Genomic DNA, 15,493 nt, shown 5'->3' with positions numbered 1-15,493 from the left:
ATAGTCATATTATGACTGACTGTAGGTAACATGTCTTCCATTGTTTTCTGGGGGAAACTGGAGAGCCCAGTCCCAAAGGAAGCCAAGTATAAAACAACACATAGTCCTTTTGCTTTTTAGATGTGTTCATGACTTATATTTTAAGAAACAGCAGTTAATGGTGTTTTCATTTTTCATCGTCACCCTCCCTTTCTCTTTCTCTAGGGTGAGAGGGGGAATAATGGTGTGCCTGAGACCCCTGGGACAAGCGTATGTAACTTTTCCCCACTCTCGACTCTACTTGAGGGGCATGCATTACTCGTAACTGATATAGATGTTCACACTGCCTTTTTAGACTCTGTTTTCATGTTTTTCCATGTCATTGCCGCTCTGTAGGGTGAAACTGGGCTCAGAGGCAGAAAAGGAGAGGTATGTTTCATTAGTTTGTAAATATCTCACTTCTCAAATGTAACTTATTTTCTTCTTCAGAAATCTACCTATACAGACCTACAGGTCTATTTTGAAGACTGTAACCCATTTTCATCTACAGTTTTCATGCGAGTAAAGTCATACCATATAAAACAAATATCACGATAAGCTAATTCGTTCTTTCGACATCGTGGTATCTTTTTGTGTCAGTAAAATGTATTATGTGAGAAATAACCATCATATCGAAGTAAATTCGGAGTCACACAATGAAATTGTATGTCCCACTAACACTCGGGAAACCACGCAGTTTAAATTTGGCTACAGTAAAATGTTGATTAACTTCACAGCGTGGTGAAAGTGCAAGGGTCTTATTCTGGTGACATGATGATCGATGCTGATTTGACAAATTAAAACATTTTCGCTCTTATCCATAATCTCATCATGTAGACTAGCCTACCGACAGAGCCTATCTGTACTGTATCCGCGATCTGTTGGCTAGAGTGCACGTGCCAAGATCAGAGTAGGTACATTTACTATTTAACTCAACAGTTTTTGTGCCGAAACTATCCATAGAGTTGAACATGCAATGGAAACACATTGAACATTAGATTTAAGCAAAAAAGTCAAGTTTGTGTGCACTACGTCCTCTCCCACTGATTTATATCTGCAAGTCCGTTTGGTGGAAACACTACTGGAGGGGAAAGCTTTTTGGAATATTCACATGAAAATGTGTCGACAATTGGATGGAAACCTGCTTAGCTACACAAACCACATTCTTTCACCAACACTGACACAAACAAACAGAATACAATTATGAGGAAGAGAAGGGAATCTATTTCAGTATATAGTGGTTAGTTCAGCTCCACATAACCGCCTCCACTGTCTCATGCAAACTTCTTGGTCTGTGACAAGTAGTCCATACATGTAATGTGGTTTGGACATTACCACTTATGCGTCACACTGCACATATTCAATGGAATCAAAAACATAAACAAACAGAAAAATTCTATGCAGACGTTGGTTTTAAAAAGTAAAGTGAATTCTACAGACTGCAAATTTACAACAGGTACAGATGAAGTTGGAAGTTTACATACACTTTAGGTTGGAGTCATTAAAACTCGTTTTTCAACCACTCCACAAATGTCTTGTTAACAAACTATAGTTTGGGCAAGTCGGTTAGGACATCTACTTTGTGCAGGACACAAGTCATTTTTCCAACAATTGTTTACAGACAGATTATTTCACTTATTATTCACTGTATCACAATTCCAGTGGGTCAGAAGTTTACATACTCTAAGTTAACTGTGCCTTTAAACATCTTGGACAATTCACGAAAATGAAGCATGGCTTTAGAAGCTTCTGATAGGCTAATTGACATAATTTGCGTCAATTGGAGGTGTACCTATGGATGTATTTCAAGGCCTACCTTCAAACTCAGTGCCTCTTTGCTTGACATCATAGGGAAATCTAAAGGAATCAGCCAAGACCTCAGAAAATCAATTGTAGACCTCCACAAGTCTGGTTCGTCCTTGGGAGCGATTTCCAAACGCCTGATGGTACCACGTTCATCTGTACAAACAATAGTACGCAAGTATAAACACCATGGGAACACGCAGCCGTCATACCGCTCAGGAAGAAGACGTGTTCTGTCTTCTAGAGATGAACGTACTTTGGTGCGATAAGTGCAAATCAATCCTAGAACAACAGCAAAGAACCTTGTGAAGATGCTGGAGGAAACAGGTACAAAAGTATCTACATCCACAGTATAACAAGTCCTAAATCGACATAACCTGAAAGGCCGCTCAGCAAGGAAGAAGCCACTGCTCCAAAATCGTCATTAAAAAGCCAGACTACGGTTTGAAACTGCGCATGGGGACAAAGATCGTACTTTTTGGAGAAATATCCTCTGATCTAATGAAACAAAAATAGAACTGTTTGGCCATAATGACCATCGTTATATTTGGAGGGAAAAGGGGGGGGGCTTGCAAGCCGAAGAACACCATCCCAACCATGAAGCATGGGGGTGGCAGCATCATGTTGTGGGGGTGCTTTGCTGCAGGACGGACTGGTGCACTTCACAAAATAGATGGCTCATGAGGGAGGAAAATTATGTGGATATATTGAAGCAACATCTCAAGACATCAGTCAGGAAGTTAAAGCTTGGTCGCAAATGGGTCTTGGTCGCTGCTGGTTCTTGTGCCTCTCCTGGACAAGATGGGTTACCAGGGCAACCAGGAGAGCCTGGATACCCAGGGAAACCTGTACGTGGACCACGAGTAGAAGCGATTTGCCCCAAAATGTCAATAGTCATTACCAGCTCATTATCTGATGTGAATATATTGTCTTTCAGGGGAAGCCACCAACTGATGACAACACTTGATGAAGCTTTGTGCTAATGTACTTCTGAGTATGTTCCCTGCTATTTGTTTTAATGTATGACCATTATCTGTTGTATGGATTATTGAAGATTTAGACTGTTTCAAATGATAGACTCCAGAATGCTTGCTAGGAATGAGGGCATTAGGCAATCACTGATTGTTTTTATTTTTTCACCAATGCACGTATCCAGAGCATTTCGAAATAGTGAGGATGTTCGTAATTGAAGATCTGAGACAGCATACAGCAGCATCCTGTTGGTCTACACATCATAACAGCATGTTAATTGAACTACCCCCTGGGAACATCTGGAGCACTAGTGCAGCTTTCATTTCTGCATTTTGGAGAGAAAAAAACACATCCTCTGCAACACACATTGTTGCTTAATCTCTGTGTCTGGGTAGGACTCAGTACACATTTCTATTTTAGACCACAACTCTTGGAGATACATAATAACATGCTGACAGTAGTGAAGACAATCTTAATCTGGCTCTGAACTAAACAAATGCATAGACCTACTATTCATTGGAACAATGTATATGACAAAATAGCAACAATACAGCTCGTATGGTGTTACCTGGCAATCCAAACTGTGCTCCAGCCAAACGCTACAACACGCCTACGAACATTAGCTTCTTCTCCGCAATGAGTGTTACGGTGAGTGAATGAGGACCCAAAAGCGAATTAACTTAAACAGAGCTTCTTTAATAACCAAACATAGGTAGGCTCAGATAGACCGGCAGATTCCGACAGGACAGGACAAGGTTACAGCAAACATGACGATAGTCTGGTTCAGGCATGAAACACAACAAACAAGAATCCGACAAAGACAGGAGCAGAAACAGAGAGAGATATAGGGACCTAATCAGAGGGAAAAAGGGAACAGGTGGGAAAAGGGGTGGATGAGGTAGTCAGAGGAGACAAGGAACAGCTGGGGGAAAGCGGGGGAGAAAAGGTAACCTAATACGACCAGCAGAGGGAGACAGGGTGAAAGGAAAGGACAGAAAGACACAACATGACAATACATGACAATGAGTCTAGATCTGAGTACCTTCCTGACAATTTCTAGAAGGGAAACACATTCTAACCGTTCTGATTGGTCCCATAAACCGATGGTTTGTTTTGTCGGCCACAAATAATCCTATCCTTATTGTCCTTTTTCTATAAATGGCACACAATTCTCTGTCTGACAACTAAAACTGACTTATTTCGCTGCTCTATGTTCACCTCATACTTCAATCTGAGATTGCCATCATTGAAATATTCAAAATATTATTCTAATAGTGCTGATCATGATGACAGATACAGTGCCTTGCGAAAGTATTCGACCCCCTTGAACTTTGCGACCTTTTGCCACATTTCAGGCTTCAAACATAAAGATATAAAACCATATTTTTTTGTGAAGAATCAACAACAAGTGGGACACAGTCATGAAGTGGAACGACATTTATTGGATATTTCAAACTTTTTTAACAAATCAAAAACTGAAAAAATGGGCGTGCAAAATTATTCAGCCCCTTTACTTTCAGTGCAGCAAACTCTCTCCAGAAGTTCAGTGAGGATCTCTGAATGATCCAATGTTGACCTAAATGACTAATGATGATAAATACAATCCACCTGTGTGTAATCAAGTCTCTGTATAAATGCACCTGCACTGTGATAGTCTCAGAGGTCCGTTAAAAGCGCAGAGAGCATCATGAAGAACAAGGAACACACCAGGCAGGTCCGAGATACTGTTGTGAAGAAGTTTAAAGCCGGATTTGGATACAAAAAGATTTCCCAAGCTTTAAACATCCCAAGGAGCACTGTGCAAGCGATAATATTGAAATGTAAGGAGTATCAGACCACTGCAAATCTACCAAGACTTGGCCGTCCCTCTAAACTTTCAGCTCATACAAGGAGAAGACTGATCAGAGATGCAGCCAAGAGGCCCATGATCACTCTGGATGAACTGCAGAGCTCTACAGCTGAGGTGGGTGACTCTGTCCATAGGACAACAATCAGTCGTATATTGCACAAATCTGGCCTTTATGGAAGAGTGGCAAGAAGAAAGCCATTTCTTAAAGATATCCATAAAAAGTGTCGTTTAAAGTTTGCCACAAGCCACCTGGGAGACACACCAAACATGTGGAAGAAGGTGCTCTGGTCAGATGAAACCAAAATTGAACTTTTTGGCAACAATGCAAAACATTATGTTTGGTGTAAAAGCAACACAGCTGAACACACCATCCCCACTGTCAAACATGGTGGTGGCAGCATCATGGTTTGGGCCTGCTTTTCTTCAGCAGGGACAGGGAAGATGGTTAAAATTGATGGGAAGATGGATGGAGCCAAATACAGGACCATTCTGGAAAAAAACCTGATGGAGTCTACAAAAGACCTGAGACTGGGACGGAGATTTGTCTTCCAACAAGACAATGATCCAAAACATAAAGCAAAATCTACAATGGAATGGTTCAAAAATAAACATATCCAGGTGTTAGAATGGCCAAGTCAAAGTCCAGACCTGAATCCAATCGAGAATCTGTGGAAAGAACTGAAAACGGCTGTTCACAAATGCTCTCCATCCAACCTCACTGAGCTCGAGCTGTTTTGCAAGGAGGAATGGGAAAAAATGTCAGTCTCTCGATGTGCAAAACTGATAGAGACATACCCCAAGCGACTTACAGCTGTAATCGCAGCAAAAGGTGGCGCTACAAAGTATTAACTTAAGGGGGCTGAATAATTTTGCACGCCCAATTTTTCAGTTTTTGATTTGTTAAAAAAGTTTGAAATATCCAATAAATGTCGTTCCACTTCATGATTGTGTCCCACTTGTTGTTGATTCTTCACAAAAAAAATACAGTTTTATATCTTTATGTTTGAAGCCTGAAATGTGGCAAAAGATCGCAAAGTTCAAGGGGGGCGAATACTTTCGCAAGGCACTGTATTCTTGGCAAAATCACAAAGTTACATTATGACACATGTCAACTGTTATATCTTTTTTTGTTTTGTTTATTTATTTAATTTGTATTAGTCTTTAAAAAAATTGAGGGTAGATCAGCTTTAATAGTGCATATAAAATGTAGATTCCATCAATGTAATCTGCGTAATTTCCAATCCCCCATAAATGTTCTGGGTGTTTATATATATATACAGTGGGGCCAAAAAGTATTTAGTCAGCCACCAATTGTGCAAGTTCTCCCACTTAAAAAGATGAGAGAGGCCTGTAATTTTCAACATAGGTACACTTCAACTATGACAGACAAAATGAGAATCAGACAGACAGATAATACTATCACTTTCATTACACAGAATACTTATTTTCCACCATAATTTGCAAATTAATTAATTAAAAATCCTACAATGTGATTTTCTGGATTTTTTTTCTCATTTTGTCTGTCATAGTTGAAGTGTACCTATGATGAAAATTACCGGCCTCTCATCTTTTTAAGTGGGAGAACTTGCACAATTGGTGGCTTGTGTCTGAGCCGTTGAATTGCGACTCTACTTTGTCTCTATTCTGGCGCTTAGCTTGTTTGATTGCCTTGCGGAGGGAATAGCTACACTTTGTATTCGGTCATGTTTCCGGTCACCTTGCCCTGGTTAAAAACTGTGGTTCGCGCTTTCAGTTTTATGTGAATGCTGCCATCAATCCACTGTTTCTGGTTTGGGAATGTTTTAATCGTTGCTATGGGTACGACATCGTCAATATACTTTCTAATGAACTCGCTCACCGAATCAGCGTATTCGTCAATGTTGTTGTTTGAGGTGAGTCTGGGGTGAGGTAATCGATAGTAAGGCTAATGTAGGGTTGACTACCCCCCTTTTACTGGTCTAGAGATCAGTAGTTGCAAGAAACCATGTGGCTTGAGCCAAACTTTTTCGAACATCAGCTTTAACCTGGTTGTACAGGTTTCAGTCTTGGAAAATAATGTTTGTGATGACACTTTGTAGTGAGGCACGGGAACCTTTATTATCCTCAGAAAGCCAGGCCTCTCAACAATTTGAAATGGCATCATGTCCTTTGCAATGTAATATGAAAGGGCTGCAGTGAGGTCTTGAGCATGTTTTGATAGGGTTGCATAAGCTGCCTGCCTTTTAAATGGTTGCTCGAGTGTCTGTGTCACAACTGTAGATGAGGAGGGGGCCCACTATGTAAACAAGGGAATAGCAAATGTATTATTATTATTATGTGTTACATTATTATTCACTCACTCTGTCACGTGTGCTCCCTCTCTGACCTCTAGGTCTACAGGCTGCTCGTTATGGCGCACACCTGTCACCATCGTTACGCGCACCTGCACGTCGTCAGACTCACCTGGACATCACTTCGTTGATTACCTGCCCTATATATGTCCCTCCCTTTGGTACCATTCCCCAGGTTTCATTGTTTCTGTTTCATGTCTGTGTGTTGTTCGAGGTTCTTGTTTTGTATTATGTTCTGTTTATTTTCTTAAAACAGTTTTTTGTTTTTTTTGGTCAGGCTCCCCTGCCTCAGCCGGCTCGACAGGCTCCCCTGCCTCAGCCGGCTCGACAGGCTCCCCTGCCTCAGCCGGCTCGACAGGCTCCCCTGCCTCAGCCGGCTTGTCGGGCTTTCATGCCTTTGCCAGATCCCCTGCGTCCACTGACTCGTCAGGCTCTCATACCTCAACCGGATCGCCAGGCTCCCCTGCCTCAGCCGGTCTGGCAGGTTCCCTCGTCCCAGCCGGCGACAGGTTCCTGCGCATCAGCGGGGGTGACCGGTCCGCCCCTGATCCCCAGGATCGTCCCTTGGGTTGGCATCCTGCGGCTGGTGCCAAACACGCCCGGGAGGGGGTACCGTCAGTTATGCTCTCTCTCCGGCACTCTAGGTCGCCATGCTCCTGCGTCTCAGCCGGATAGAGTTTCCTGTGCCTCTGCAGAGGTGTCCGGTCCGCTCCTGTTCACCGGGATAGTCACTTTGGGTGGCGTTCTGCAGCTGGAGCCGCGCGTCGGGAAGGGGATACTGTCATGTGTGCTCCCTCTCCGACCTCGTTACGCGCATCGTCAGACTCACCTGGACTCCATCACTTCGTTGATTACCTGCCCTATATATGTCCCTCCCTTTGGTTCCTTCCCCAGTCATCATTGTTTCTGTTTCATGTGTGTGTGTTGTTCGAGGTTCTTGTTTTATATTATGTTCTGTTTTATTTTATTAAAACACTCACTCCCTGAACTTGCTTCCCGACTCTAAGCGCACGTCGTTACTCACTCTCTCACACACAGTATCTTCTGTTTTGCATTTGAGTATATGCAATGACCCTGTGCACAATTGACATACTTACAAATGCGTCTTAAGAAGACAGTGATCGTAATTGCAATGAGCCCAACAATTGACATAAATACAGGAGTCTTGTATAGGAGTGTAGTGTTTCTCCTGTTGGAACATTTTTACAACCTAGTCGATGACTGATGGATTTTAAATGAACAAAATATGTTGGTTGGGTGACTAAACTACATAACGTGTTATCGTGTGCAATGGGAGAGTCTGCAGACACACGGCGCTTACAGCAGCAGAACAACGTGTAGTGATTTTACAAGAGTAGGTAACACCAAAAGCTTCAGTTTACATTAATGACCAGCTATTTGCTGTCAGAGCAGCTCACAGATCACTGCAACTGTACATAGCCCATCTATAAATAGCCCAAACAACTACCTCTTCCCCTACTGTATTTATTTATTTAGCTCCTTTGCACCCCAGTATTTCAACTTTGCACACTCATCTACTGTCAAATCTACCATTCCAGTGTTTAATTGCTATACTGTATTTACTTCCCCACCATGGCCTATTTATTGCCTTTACCTCCCTTATCTCACCTAATTTGCTCACTTATTTTCTACTGTATTATTGACTGTATGTTTGTTTTACTCCATGTGTAACTGTTGTTATATGTGTCGAACTGCTTTGCTTTATCTTGGCCAGGTCGCAGTTGTAAATGAGAACTTGTTCTCAACTTGTCTACCTGGTTAAATAAAGGTGAAAAAAGAATAATATACAGTGCCTTGCGAAAGTATTCGGCCCCCTTGAACTTTTCGACCTTTTGCCACATTTCAGGCTTCAAACATAAAGATATAAAACTGTATTTTTTTGTGAAGAATCAACAAGTGGGACACAATCATGAAGTGGAACGACATTTATTGGATATTTCAAACTTTTTTAACAAATCAAAAACTGAAAAATTGGGCGTGCTTAATTATTCAGCCCCCTTAAGTTAATACTTTGTAGCGCCACCTTTTACTGCGATTACAGCTGTAAGTCGCTTGGGGTATGTCTCTATCAGTTTTGCACATCGAGAGACTGAAATTGTTTCCCATTCCTCCTTGCAAAACAGCTCGAGCTCAGTGAGGTTGGATGGAGAGCATTTGTGAACAGCAGTTTTCAGTTCTTTCCACAGATTCTCGATTGGATTCAGGTCTGGACTTTGACTTGGCCATTCTAACACCTGGATATGTTTATTTTTGAACCATTCCATTGTAGATTTTGCTTTATGTTTTGGATCATTGTCTTGTTGGAAGACAAATCTCCGTCCCAGTCTCAGGTCTTTTGCAGACTCCATCAGGTTTTCTTCCAGAATGGTCCTGTATTTGGCTCCATCCATCTTCCCATCAATTTTAACCATCTTCCCTGTCCCTGCTGAAGAAAAGCAGGCCCAAACCATGATGCTGCCACCACCATGGTTGACAGTGGGGATGGTGTGTTCAGCTGTGTTGCTTTTACTGTCATGTATTGTCATGTTGTGTCTTTCTGTCCTTTCCTTTCACCCTGTCTCCCTCTGCTGGTCGTATTAGGTTACCTTTTCTCCCCCGCTTTCCCCCAGCTGTTCCTTGTCTCCTCCTAACTACCCATTCACCCCGTTTCCCACCTGTTCCCTTTTTCCCTCTGATTAGGTCCCTATATCTCTCTCTGTTTTTGTTCCTGTCCTTGTCGGATTCTTGTTTGTTGTGTTTCATGCCTGAACCAGACTATCGTCATGTTTGCTGTAACCTTGTCCTGTCCTGTCGGAATCTGCCGGTCTGTCTGAACCTACCTGTGTTTGGTAATTAAAGAAGCTCTGTTAAGTTAATTCGCTTTTGGGTCCTCATTCACTCACCGTGACAGAAGAATCCGACCAAGAATGGACCCAGCGACTTCGGATCCTCTCCACTCAGCCGTCGAGATCCAGGGAGCGATGCTAGGCAGACACGAGCAGGAATTGTCTGCTGCTCGACATGCCGTTGAGACCCTGGCCACCCAAGTCTCCAACCTCACAGAACAGGTTCACCATCTCCGCCTCGATCCACCGGCCACTTCCAGGGCTTTCGAATCTCCGGAGCCCAGAATCAATAACCCGCCGTGTTACTCTGGGGAGCCCACTGAATGCCGCTCGTTCCTCACCCAGTGTGATATTGTGTTTTCTCTCCAGCCCAACACTTACGCCAGGAGCACTGCTCGTGTCGCCTACGTCATATCTCTCCTTACTGGACGGGCTCGTGAGTGGGGCACGGCAATCTGGGAGGCAAGGGCTGAGTGTACTAACCAGTATCAGGACTTTAAGGAGGAGATGATACGGGTTTTTGATCGATCTGTTTTTGGGGAGGAGGCTTCCAGGGCCCTGTCTTCCCTATGTCAAGGCAATCGATCCATAACTGACTACTCTATTGAGTTTCGCACTCTTGCTGCCTCCAGTGGCTGGAACGAGCCGGCCTTGCTCGCTCGTCTTCTGGAGGGTCTCCGCGCAGAGGTAAAGGATGAGATTCTCTCCCGGGAGGTTCCTTCCAGCGTGGATTCCTTGATTGAACTCGCTATTCGCATTGAGCGACGGGTTGATCTTCGTCACCGAGCTCGTGGAAAGGAGCTCGCGCTCTCCGTTGCCCCCCTCTCCGCATCACTACCATCTTCCTCTGCCGGCTCGGGAGCTGAGCCTATGCAGCTGGGAGGTATCCGCATCTCGACTAAGGAGAGGGAACGGAGAATCACCAACCGCCTCTGTCTCTATTGCGGTTCTGCTGGTCATTTTGTCACTTCATGTCCAGTAAAAGCCAGAGCTCATCAGTAAGCGGAGGGCTACTGGTGAGCGCTACTACTCCTGTCTCTCCTTCAAGATCCTGCACTACCTTGTCGGTCCATCTACGCTGGACCGGTTCGTCAGCTTCCTGCAGTGCCTTAATAGACTCTGGGGCGGAGGGCTGTTTTATGGACGAGACCTGGGCTCGGGAACATGACATTCCTCTCAGACAGTTAAGGGAGTCCACGGCCTTGTTCGCCCTGGATGGTAGTCCTCTCCCCAGGATTCAGCGTGAGACGCTACCTTTAACCCTCACTGTTTCTGGTAATCATAGCGAAACCATTTCTTTTTTAATTTTTCGTTCACCTTTTACACCTGTTGTTTTGGGCCATCCCTGGCTAGTTTGTCATAATCCTTCCATTAATTGGTCTAGTAATTCTATCCTCTCCTGGAACGTCTCTTGTCATGTGAAATGTTTAATGTCTGCTATCCCTCCTGTTTCCTCTGTCTCTTCTTCACAGGAGGAGCCTGGTGATTTGACAGGGGTGCCGGAGGAATATCACGATCTGCGCACGGTGTTCAGTCGGTCCAGGGCCACCTCTCTTCCTCCACACCGGTCGTATGATTGTAGTATTGATCTCCTTCCGGGAACCACTCCCCCTCGGGGTAGACTATACTCTCTGTCGGCTCCCGAACGTAAGGCTCTCGAGGATTATTTGTCTGTAGCTCTTGACGCCGGTACCATAGTCCCCTCCTCCTCTCCCGCCGGAGCGGGGTTTTTTTTTGTCAAGAAGAAGGACGGGTCTCTGCGCCCCTGCATAGATTATCGAGGGCTGAATGACATAACAGTGAAGAATCGTTATCCGCTTCCTCTTATGTCTTCAGCCTTCGAGATCCTGCAGGGAGCCAGGTTTTTCACTAAGTTGGACCTTCGTAACGCTTACCATCTCGTGCGCATCAGGGAGGGGGACGAGTGGAAGACGGCGTTTAACACTCCGTTAGGGCACTTTGAATACCGGGTTCTTCCTTTCGGCCTCGCTAACGCTCCAGCTGTCTTTCAGGCATTAGTCAATGATGTCCTGAGAGACATGCTGAACATCTTTGTTTTCGTTTACCTTGACGATATCCTGATTTTTTCACCGTCACTCCAGATTCATGTTCAGCACGTTCGACGTGTCCTCCAGCGCCTTTTAGAGAATTGTCTTTTTGTGAAGGCTGAGAAGTGCACTTTTCATGCCTCCTCCGTCACATTTCTCGGTTCTGTTATTTCCGCTGAAGGCATTAAGATGGATCCCGCTAAGGTCCAAGCTGTCATTGATTGGCCCGCCCCTAAGTCACGCATCGAGCTGCAGCGCTTTCTCGGCTTCGCGAACTTCTATCGTCGTTTCATCCGTAATTTCGGTCAGGTGGCAGCTCCTCTCACAGCCCTTACTTCTGTCAAGACGTGCTTTAAGTGGTCCGTTTCCGCCCAGGGAGCTTTTGATCTCCTCAAGAATCGTTTTACATCCGCTCCTATCCTTGTTACACCTGACGTCTCTAGACAGTTCGTTGTCGAGGTTGACGCGTCAGAGGTGGGCGTGGGAGCCATTCTTTCTCAGCGCTCCCTCTCTGACGACAAGGTCCACCCATGCGCGTATTTTTCTCATCGCCTGTCGCCGTCGGAACGTAACTATGATGTGGGAAACCGCGAACTGCTCGCCATCCGGTTAGCCCTAGGCGAATGGCGACAGTGGTTGGAGGGCGCGACCGTTCCTTTTGTCGTTTGGACTGACCATAGGAACCTTGAGTACATCCGTTCTGCCAAACGACTTAATGCGCGTCAGGCGCGTTGGGCGCTGTTTTTCGCTCGTTTCGAGTTCGTGATTTCTTATCGTCCGGGCTCTAAGAACACCAAGCCTGATGCTTTATCTCGTCTCTTCAGTTCTTCAGTAGCCTCCACTGACCCCGAGGGGATTCTCCCTGAGGGGCGTGTTGTCGGGTTGACTGTCTGGGGAATTGAGAGGCAGGTAAAGCAAGCGCTCACTCACACTCCGTCGCCGCGCGCTTGTCCTAGGAACCTTCTTTTCGTTCCCGTTCCTACTCGTCTGGCCGTTCTTCAGTGGGCTCACTCTGCCAAGTTAGCCGGCCACCCTGGCGTTCGGGGTACGCTTGCTTCCATTCGCCAGCGTTTTTGGTGGCCCACCCGGGAGCATGACACGCGTCGTTTCGTGGCTGCTTGTTCGGTCTGCGCGCAGACTAAGTCCGGTAACTCTCCTCCTGCCGGCCGTCTCAGGCCGCTTCCCATTCCCTCTCGACCGTGGTCTCACATCGCCTTAGATTTTGTCACCGGACTGCCTTCGTCAGCGGGGAAGACTGTTATTCTTACGGTTGTCGATAGGTTCTCTAAGGCGGCTCATTTCATTCCCCTTGCTAAGCTTCCTTCTGCTAAAGAGACAGCACAAATCATCATCGAGAATGTTTTCAGAATTCATGGCCTTCCGTCAGACGTCGTTTCGGACAGAGGTCCGCAATTCACGTCTCAATTTTGGAGGGAGTTTTGCCGTTTGATTGGGGCTTCCGTCAGTCTCTCTTCCGGCTTTCACCCCCAGTCTAACGGTCAAGCAGAACGGGCCAATCAGACTATTGGTCGCATCTTACGCAGTCTTTCTTTTCGCAACCCTGCGTCTTGGTCAGAACAGCTCCCCTGGGCAGAATACGCCCACAACTCGCTTCCTTCGTCTGCGACCGGGCTATCTCCTTTTCAGAGTAGCCTCGGGTACCAGCCTCCGCTGTTCTCATCTCAGTTCGCCGAGTCCAGCGTCCCCTCCGCTCAGGCTTTTGTCCAACGTTGCGAGCGCACCTGGAAGAGGGTCAGGTCTGCACTTTGCCGTTATAGGGCGCAGACTGTGAGGGCTGCTAATAAGCGTAGAACTAAGAGTCCTAGATATTGTCGCGGTCAGAGAGTTTGGCTCTCCACTCAGAACCTTCCCCTTAAGACGGCTTCTCGCAAGTTGACCCCGCGGTTCATTGGTCCGTTCCGTATTTCTCGGGTCATTAATCCTGTCGCAGTTCGACTTCTTCTTCCGCGATACCTTCGTCGCGTCCACCCGGTCTTCCATGTCTCCTGTATCAAGCCCGTTCTTCGCGCCCCCGCTCGTCTTCCCCCCCCCCCCCCCATCCTTGTCGAGGGCGCACCCATCTACAGGGTCCGCAGGATTTTGGACATGCGTCCTCGGGGCCGTGGTCACCAGTACCTCGTAGATTGGGAGGGGTACGGTCCTGAGGAGAGGAGTTGGGTTCCCTCTCGGGACGTGCTGGACCGTGCGCTGATCGAGGATTTCCTCCGTTGCCGCCAGGTTTCCTCCTCGAGTGCGCCAGGAGGCGCTCGGTGAGTGGGGGGGTACTGTCATGTATTGTCATGTTGTGTCTTTCTGTCCTTTCCTTTCACCCTGTCTCCCTCTGCTGGTCGTATTAGGTTACCTTTTCTCCCCCGCTTTCCCCCAGCTGTTCCTTGTCTCCTCCTAACTACCCATTCACCCCGTTTCCCACCTGTTCCCTTTTTCCCTCTGATTAGGTCCCTATATCTCTCTCTGTTTTTGTTCCTGTCCTTGTCGGATTCTTGTTTGTTGTGTTTCATGCCTGAACCAGACTATCGTCATGTTTGCTGTAACCTTGTCCTGTCCTGTCGGAATCTGCCGGTCTGTCTGAACCTACCTGTGTTTGGTAATTAAAGAAGCTCTGTTAAGTTAATTCGCTTTTGGGTCCTCATTCACTCACCGTGACATTTACGCCAAACATAACGTTTTGCATTGTTGCCAAAAAGTTCAATTTTGGTTTCATCTGACCAGAGCACCTTCTTCCACATGTTTGGTGGTGTGTCTCCCAGGACGCTTGTGGCAAACTTTAAACAACACTTTTTATGGATATCTTTAAGAAATGGCTTTCTTCTTGCCATTCTTCCATAAAGGCCAGATTTGTGCAATATACGACTGATTGTTGTCCTATGGACAGAGTCTCCCACCTCAGCTGTAGATCTCTGCAGTTCATCCAGAGTGATCATGGGCCTCTTGGCTGCATCTCTGATCAGTCTTCTCCTTGTATGAGCTGAAAGTTTAGAGGGACGGCCAGGTCTTGGTAGATTTGCAGTGGTCTGATACTCCTTCCATTTCAATATTATCGCTTGCACAGTGCTCCTTGGGATGTTTAAAGCTTGGGAAATCTTTTTGTATCCAAATCCGGCTTTAAACTTCTTCACAACAGTATCTCGGACCTGCCTGGTGTGTTCCTTGTTCTTCATGATGCTCTCTGCGCTTTTAACGGACCTCTGAGACTATCACAGTGCAAGTGCATTTATACGGAGACTTGATTACACACAGGTGGATTGTATTTATCATCATTAGTCATTTAGGTCAACATTGGATCATTCAGAGATCCTCACTGAACTTCTGGAGAGAGTTTGCTGCACTGAAAGTAAAGGGGCTGAATAATTTTGCACGCCCAATTTTTCAGTTTTTGATTTGTTAAAAAAGTTTGAAATATCCAATAAATGTCATTCCACTTCATGATTGTGTCCCACTTGTTGTTGATTCTTCACAAAAAAAATACAGTTTTATATCTTTATGTTTGAAGCCTGAAATGTGGCAAAAGGTCGCAAAGTTCAAGGGGGCCGAATACTCTTGCAAGGCACTGTATATAGGTTTTTTAAATAGCAAGTTAGCAAGACAAACCATGACATTTTTCCCCAT

General features: G+C 45.5%; 1 long non-coding RNA gene across 1 annotated transcript; it reads left to right on the top strand.

The window, feature by feature from the left end:
* Window positions 1-275: 275 nt before the first annotated feature.
* LOC118944847 lies at window positions 276-7,833 on the top strand. The gene is made up of 3 exons (XR_005040223.1): window positions 276-408; window positions 7,014-7,133; window positions 7,304-7,833. It is a non-coding gene; the product is annotated as an uncharacterized LOC118944847 (long non-coding RNA).
* Window positions 7,834-15,493: the final 7,660 nt, after the last annotated feature.

The sequence above is a fragment of the Oncorhynchus mykiss genome, chromosome 28, assembly GCF_013265735.2.
Source record: "Oncorhynchus mykiss isolate Arlee chromosome 28, USDA_OmykA_1.1, whole genome shotgun sequence".
Lineage (NCBI taxonomy): Eukaryota > Metazoa > Chordata > Actinopteri > Salmoniformes > Salmonidae > Oncorhynchus > Oncorhynchus mykiss.
Note: the sequence above shows the minus strand (reverse complement) of the source record. Positions and strands in the feature narration are given on the sequence as shown.